Here is an 8643-nt window from a genome sequence, read left to right on the forward strand (position 1 = left end):
GAGAACCGATAGATGGATAGCCGTGCCGTGACAGGGTGCGTTGAACATTTTCACTGAGAGGATGGGAGGTAGCCACTGACAACGGTGAAACCCTTGCTTAAGCTTGCCATGGAAAGGAGTAAGAAGGATTGGATGAAGACAGTAGGAAAGCAGAGAGACGGAAGGGAAGGCATCTTCATACGCTTATTTGAAATTCCTACCAATGAATTACATAAGTATCTCTATCTTTATCTTTATAGTTTTATTCGTATATCACCATACCCATTTGAGTTTGCCTGACTGAGATTTACAAGGTGACCATAGCTTGCTTCATACCAACAATCTCTGTGGGATCGACCCTTACTCGCGTAAGGTTTATTACTTGGATGACCCAGTACACTTGCTGGTTAGTTGTGCGAAGTTGTGTTTATGCCATGGTATTGAACACCAAGTTTTTGGTTTCATCACCGGGGATTATTTGAGTTGTGAAAAGTATTGATCACAATTTCGTGCACCAGTTACAAACATCATCATATTGTATTTTTAAGAAACCCATTATGCTCAATGGACAAGTGCATGTTGAATTAAACACAATCAAGTTAGAACAGCTAATTTCATTCATAAATCACATCATCATTACATATCAATACTACAACAAATTCGGATTGAGGCAACCCTTTAAAAATGTTGCCTATAATAAGAAAAAGTGTTGCCTTTGATCAAAGGCAACACTTTTCAACAAAACGCAACACTTTTTGAGGGGTTGGCTATACGATGGTTACCTTTGGTCTAAGGCAATGCTTTTGTGTATCAAAGGAAACTCTTTTTATGGCAACCTTCAGGAAACTTTACCTTTTCTACAAAAAAGCAACTCCACATAAGGGTTGCCTTAGAGGTCCCAAACACAACACTTTAACAAGAACACCCATAAAGTACAACAACATAACACTACATATGTAGCTTTACTTTGGACATACATATGATAAAAAGTGATGCACAAATGACAATAGCCACGATCATTGCAATTGAGGTGTACATTATTAGCATTTTCATTGCTCTAACTTCACCCTCCAAGCTACCCACTCTCCATGACACATTCAATCTCCATTCATCATAGTCATTGCAAAACATCTACATCAGTTTTTGCCACTACTTCTGCCACTCCTTCAAACCCATCATCATCAACTCACCTAAAGAAGTTGCAATGGCTTTCCTTATGAATATTTTCAAAAAATCAATGTCAACAATCCAAAAAAATAAATAATGAAAAATGAAAAACAAAATTTATCCTAACTCACCGGGTATCTTGCACAGGTGTGGAACAAGATTTTCTAGTGTTCTAGATCTCTTAATCATTATCTTCAAACTGCAAAAGCAAGTCTGATCCTTGATCTTTCTCCTTCGTCGTATAAAAGAGTTAGAACCATGGCTCCTAAGAGATTAAGATAGCAAGTCACCGCTACAACCTCCATTCCCTAACCCCACCATGACAGTGACTGAACAAACATACAAGGTCATATACCAGGAGAAGCACACTTATTTATGTTTTAGATTAGGATTAAGGTTCTAATATTGGGACTAATTTGAGCTAAATAAACAAACTTATCTGGTCAGCATTAACATTATAACCTTTGGGGTGTGCTACGCTGTAAGTTAACGTTCCACCTTAGCAAACATTAGCCATCTCATCAACTGAGATGATAGAAGGACGAACTCCACTAAAGCGGGTATCTTTCGGGGACTCTTTTGATTAATTTTATTTTTCGGGGACTAAAATGGATATCAGGTAAGCTTTTAAGAACGATTTTGACTATTAACTTTTTTAAAAAATAATAACAATATTTTTAATGATTTTGATGTGTAAAATGTAATGAAAATGTAAAAAAATTAATGTTTACAATAATTTTATAAAATATTTTTTTATGGTATACTTAATATATGTTCTTAAGGCACAAGTCAGCGAAATTCTTTTTTCATCAAGAATATTTATTGATAACTAATCATTAGTATAAAAAATTTAAATGTTTTCATTTAATGAAAGCAAAATAAATGCATTAAAATTTTATTTTTTTATATTTTTAATAAATGTTTTTTTAATTTATAAACTTAATGTAAAACTCTTCAATTTTATACCTTTTGCTGTGAGTATTCGTGAGAACTCTGACCCATATTCGAATTTCTCCATATTTTCGAGTTTTGGTTGTGGGATTTTGAAACATTATAATTTTGATGTTTAGGAGAAGCTTAATCTCGAGTTCTAGTGAGGTTTGACCCAAGAACATGTAGTGTAAGGTAAGGAGACTCAATCCCTCCATTTTTACTAATTATATGCGAAAAAAAATCCTAGCTTGAACATATGTGGTATTGGTATAATTAGATTTAGGTAGAGTTGCTCGGTATTTTTGTGTGAAACTGGGTGCTCCACTTGCTTGGATGAGGATTGGCCGAGAATTGGTGGTGCTAATTGGAGCTCGGGTATGATTGGAGAGGGAATTCAAGATCAAAGGTTGGAAATTGCCGCAAACGAAGGTACGAATTTTGGTTTCGGATAAACACTCTGTAAGGTTATGTGAAAATTTAGGTTAAATATTCCGAGGATAGTGTTGAATGATAAATGTTGTTGATGGTAATTTTTTAGTGTGAATTTTGTGTTAAATGAGGGTTCCATTGCCTCATAATGATTATGGAATGATAAATTTAGGGTGGAGACCATGATTGAAGGCATTTTGGTTAGTTCGGCAAGAATTGTTGAGTGAGATTGTGGCCGGATGCCTTAATCAGATGAATTATGTATTGGTATGTTTGATCTTGGGTGATGGGTGTTAAACTTGTTAATTTTGATGTGGTTAATGAGATGCTTAATTGTGTTGAAATTGGTTCATTGGATCTTGAATGGATAGAATGTGATTGAATTGATGATTGAGCGTTAAGGATGCCTAAAAAATTGGTTTATGTTGGTTGAAATGAAATGAATTGAGAAATAGCATTATGTAGAAAACTGTGTAAAATTAGTTTTTTGACTAACTTCGATGGGGAATAACTTGGCGCTTGATCCTAAAATTCAATGAACATTATCTTGAATTGAAGATGGTAATGAGAATTAAAACCATTGAAGAACGGATGGAAAAAGAATTTTATAGCAAGAGTTATGTAAGATTGAAACTGCGGTGAAAACTGAAAACTTGCGAATTCTATAAATTAGTGCAGACCCCAGTTCCATGCCAAACCCATCACCATGAAAATCCAAAAAAGGGCAGCGGTAGGTTCCGCGCATACGCGCGAGCAGACATTTGTGTGTACACATGAGGCATGCATACACACGATGTTGAAATGTGCAAAAACATATTAAAATTCCGCGCATACGCGCAAGGCGTGCGCACGATTACCCTGTTTTGGCTAAATTGATGATTTTGTACTATCTAGCCTCTCCAATACGTTTATAACTACATCAAACCTCCGTATAGAGTTGAATAACTAATATTAAGCATTGAATACACTAGGGAGGATTATAATAAATTGAATTAAATTATTCTCAAATATACCCTTGGTTAACCAGAGAAAAATATTGCAGGGACGGAGGTTCGTCCCTCCCATAGTGAGGCCGGTGACATTGTCCCACTCACGAGGTAATAAAATTGAATGATTGATAAAGAAATTGGGGTTAACAAATTTAATAATTTATGAAATTGATTAAATTCAATGATTATGACTGATTGTGGCCTGAATGGCTGAATTGGCAAGGACGGAGGTTTTTTTCACTTGCGTGGCAAGGTCGTGGGTTTCGTCATGCTTGCGTATTAATTTAATATTTGTTTCGAACAAGGATGGTGGTTCCATCCAGCTTATTCGTGGTTGTTGATGTGATACTTGTTTTGAGCAAGGACAGTGATTATATCCCACTTGTTTGTGGTTGTGATGTGATGTGGGAAATGTGGTTTAATCCCGCCTGCATTCCACTTTCTCTCGGGTTGCAAGGTGAGACGACACTCTCCTTTGAAGTGAAATGACATTCTCTGTTGTTTTGGCATGACTTATACCTCTAGGAAAATGTGAGACAGCACTCTCCGTTAAGATACTGGTACCATGACTTGTTTAATTCCTCCTTAGGATGTGCACCGAGAGACCGATCTTATAGTTGCTAGCCAGATTTTGTGTCAGATTTTGGCAGAATAAGTAACACTTGAGCTCATGACCAATAGAATAGTCATACATCATGTGCATCTATTTGTAAATTTTTTGAGTGTGCCTATTATATTTGGTTTGTTTGTCTGGATATTCTGTTAATTGTTAATTATATTACTTGCTATACTTATTTTCTAATTGTGTGTTGATTTGTCTTGACTCTTAATTGGGTTTGCTACTACTAAATTGGATACTAGATTACTGAATTGAATAATTTTGATCTTGAGAGTAATGATGACTTTGTGTGGAAGGAACTGAGGTTAGAGACAATTGATAATGACTAAGACTTAGCATATTAACCATGTTGGGATTAGTTAAATCCTAGGCTTGAACTTTGTGAGTTTGGAGACTACGATTGTCTAATGGGTTCATGTCTCTTTATATAGTCTTTAATTGGAACTATTACCCTATCGGGAACCTCCAATTCACCCGTTGTGAAAATTTCTTTTTTTCAGATACAGGATGTGACGCATCTCGTTGAGAGTGCGAGACTCTTTGGTGAAGCGAAGAAGATTTCTCTTTTGTTGGCATATATTTTGTTACTTAGTATTTATTCTCCACTTTTGAAAATTGTATTATATATTCTTCTTAGAGGGTTTTATTTTGGAGAATCAGGATGTTATTTTGTACACTTTTGGTTTTATCTTGTGTGTGTGTGTGTGTGTGTGTGTGTGTGTGTGTGTGTGTATTGCTTCTATATCCAACCCTTCTTAGCTTTAACATCTCGAGTGTAATGACGGTTATCGTTTTTGTTTATCTCTTTTTTACGGGTTTCTAGTTATATATTATTATCCTTCATATATTATGCATGTATTTTGCTTTTAGGTATCATAATGCCTCACCTCTGATTTACGACTATAGCATAAGGTTTTACGTGGTAGGGTGTTACATTATGGTAACATTGCACTTCGTTCTCGTAGAGCCTGAGGAATTGAAAATTTAAAATTTAAAATTTGGAAAATCACAGTTAAAAATTTAACTTGAAAAATAAATTTGAGCGTAAAAATATAATTAATTGCAGAAAAATGCGTACCGGAATTAAAAATTAATTGTACCGGCTTAAGCCTGTCTGGTATTGCATGTGAGAAAACTAAAATGGTAAAACTAATCAGAAAAATATTTAGAATAAAAATTCAAACAATTATCTTAAAGATTTTGGCTATAGGTACGGCCAATAGGCAAAATTACAACGGGCCCCACCTAATCCCAAAACACCTTAACACATTTATCCAAAATATAACACATTTGAACAATTGAGAGAGAGAGCGCCACGATCTTTAGAAGGAGAGAAAGAGGAAAACCCTTGTCACTATTCACACCAAGCTTCAAATCCACATATCTCACAAACTGTAGCTCCGATCAAAGACTCGTTTGTGGCTACGCGACCACCTTGTCGTCCTCTTCAGTTTTACACCTTTTGCAGTGAGTATTCATGAGAACTCCGACCCATTTTTGAATTTTTCCTTATTTTCAAGTTTTGGTTGTGGGATTTTGAAACATTGTGATTTTGATTTTTAGGGAAAGCTTAATCTCGAGTTCTAGCGGGGTTCTGACCCAAGAACATGTAGTGTAAGGTAAGGAGACTCAATCCCTCTATTTTTACCAATTATATTCGAAAAAATCCTGGGTTGAAAATGTGGGGTATTGGTATAATTAGATTTGGGTAGAGTTGCTTGGTGATTTTGGTGTGAAACTGGGTGCGCCACTTGCTTGGATGAGGATTGGCCAAGGCTTGGCAGTGTTAATTAAAGCTTAGGTGTAATTGAAGAGGGAATTCAAGATCAAAGGTTAGAAACCACTGCCAACAAAGATACGGGTTTTGATTTCAGATAAATAATATGTAAGGTTATGTGAAAACTTAGGTTAAATTTCCCTAGGATAGTGTTGAATGATGGATGTTGTTGATGGTAATTGTTTAGTGTGAATTTTATGTTGAATGAGGGTTTCAATTGTGAATTTGATTGGTAAATGGGTATTGTGGTTCAATTGCCTCATAATGATTATGAATGGTAAATTTGGGTCAGAGACCATGATTGGAGGCATTTTGGTAAGTTCGGCAAGAATTGTTGAGTGAAATTGTGGCCAGATGCCTTAATTGGATGAATTATGTATTGGTATGTTTGATGTTGGGTGATGTGTGTTAAATGTGTTAATTGATCTAGTTAATGAAATGCTTAATTGTGTTGAAATTGGTTAATTGGATCTTGAATGGCTAGAATGTGATTGAATTGATGATTGAGCGTTAAGGATGCCTAAAAAATTGGTTTATGTTGGTTTTGAAACGGAATGAATTGAGAAATTGCATTATGTAGAAAATTATGTAAAATTGGATTTTTGGCCAACTTTGACGGGTCATAACTTGGCGCTCGATCCCAAAATTAAATGAACTTTATCTTGAATTAAAGATAATGATGAGAACTTTAAAACCATCAAAGAACGGATGAGAAAAGAATTTTATAGCAAGAGTAATGTAAAATTGAAACTGGGTGGGGAAAACTAAAAACTTGCAAATTCTGCAGAACTGGGGCAGACCCTGTAACACCCTCACTATTAGAATGTCACGCTTCCGACTGTGCCACTCTGATAGCATGAAGTATTATAACGACTTCATATACTTAATAATAAAATATGAGCCTTTCACTCGAAACCATGTCGCTGATTTCTTTTGAAAAACCAAAAATACTGTTTCATAAAATAAACATGCATATATAACCCGAACTCAATCACATTATTTATATACATATATTTATACATACCAGACTTCTTATACAAGTACTTACAAATATACATACATGCCTTTCATTACAAAACAGGATTCCTATCCCTCTTACAACGATATAATGTTAATAGCGAGAGAAGAATAATATCTAAACTAAAACATCATATAAGCAAAACGCAATAAACTCTTCGTAAGCTTCTTCTTCCATCTCTTGAAAAGATAAAGCTGTCGGAGGGTGCGAACTTAACCATACAGTCTCACCACGGAGTTTCAAAATTGTCATAATAAGATATTTAAAGTGAAATCTATTTTCAAACTCAGTGATTATCATTGTCTTATGAATCTTTTGAAAACCAATGGTTTAACCATCCGAAAATCCAAAATCTCTTGAAAAGAAATCAATTAATTCTCTAGAAATCCAAACTCACTTTTCCTATAAAAGAATCTTAAAAGTTTCTTAACAGTATGAATGATCAACCTGTTCCAAACATAGGTTTATTAAGTCTATGCTGAACGAGCTTGATACTTCATACTTTACTAAATCTTAATAAGAAACCAACCACGAAATCAATCAACACTATCATCAAGTCAGCACCAATACTCAATCAAAAAAAGTACCACACTAGAGCAAACACAGTCAAAATAGACAACAAAAGTACAGGTATAGATAGCAGTTACAGCAAATAGTTCAGATAGCAGTTAAAAATAGTTAAGCAATTAGGCAAACCAAAACAAATTTATACTCAAACAAAGCATGCAAATGCATATGATGCATGTCTGCCCTATGGCTAATGAGCTAATATGTCGGTTATACACCCAAGCCGACATGTCCTGGTAGCTAAGCATTGGACAGTCTCTCTGTACGCGCATCCCCAATGTAAAACCTGCAAAATTAGTAAATAATTAGCTAATAAATTAATTATTAATAAAAAAATTAGAAACTGGATTTTTATAATTTAATGGGATAGAGCTAATTAACATAAGAATTTTGACACCAATTTTAAAGAATTTGGCCCAAGATTAGGCCAAACGGGCCAAACTGGTTGGACCGAGCCCAAACCAAACCCAAGGCCCAACATATATAACACTTCACATCAGCCAATTTACCATTCATTGCTCCATTTCCAGCGCTGAGAAGAAGATTGAAGAAGCCACCAAAACCTAACCCCTTTCCAATTTTCAATTCATTGTAACTTTCAATTCGGGGTTCTGATCGCCGCACCATTTGCAGCAACGCGACCGCAACGTCAAGCTCTACAAAGCCCAGTACTTTATTAGGTATGGAACCCACTTCTCAGTTTTAGAACTCTCCTTCCCAAATTTCAAAATTCAATGAGAATCTATGTTGAATTTTGTTTAATTTTAGTGTTTAGGTTTGAGTTAACATGCGGGTATTGTCGAGTTTAGCTCATTAGAGCTATGGTTCAGGTAAGCACCCACAAACCCTTTTGAAATCTTGAGTTAGTGAGCTTTACATTGATTGTGATGATAAATGTGTTGTTAGACTAAAATTGGTTGTTGACTGGAGTCGATTTGAGAATTTGGGAAGCTTGTGATCAAGCCTTGGAGGCTGGGTTTTGCTTGAAGAAGTGATGGAATTTCAAAGCTTGGACTGTGGTATATAAGAGAGGTGTTCTGGGGTTATCGGGGAATTGGCCAAGGTATGATTTTAGATTCTCGTAATTCAAATATAATGTGTCGTGAAAACATAGGTTAGTTGACCGTAAGATAAGAGTTGAATTGTTGATTAGTGATATTGATTG

This window comes from Arachis duranensis, chromosome 1 (genome assembly GCF_000817695.3).
Source record: "Arachis duranensis cultivar V14167 chromosome 1, aradu.V14167.gnm2.J7QH, whole genome shotgun sequence".
NCBI classification, from domain to species: Eukaryota; Viridiplantae; Streptophyta; class Magnoliopsida; order Fabales; family Fabaceae; genus Arachis; species Arachis duranensis.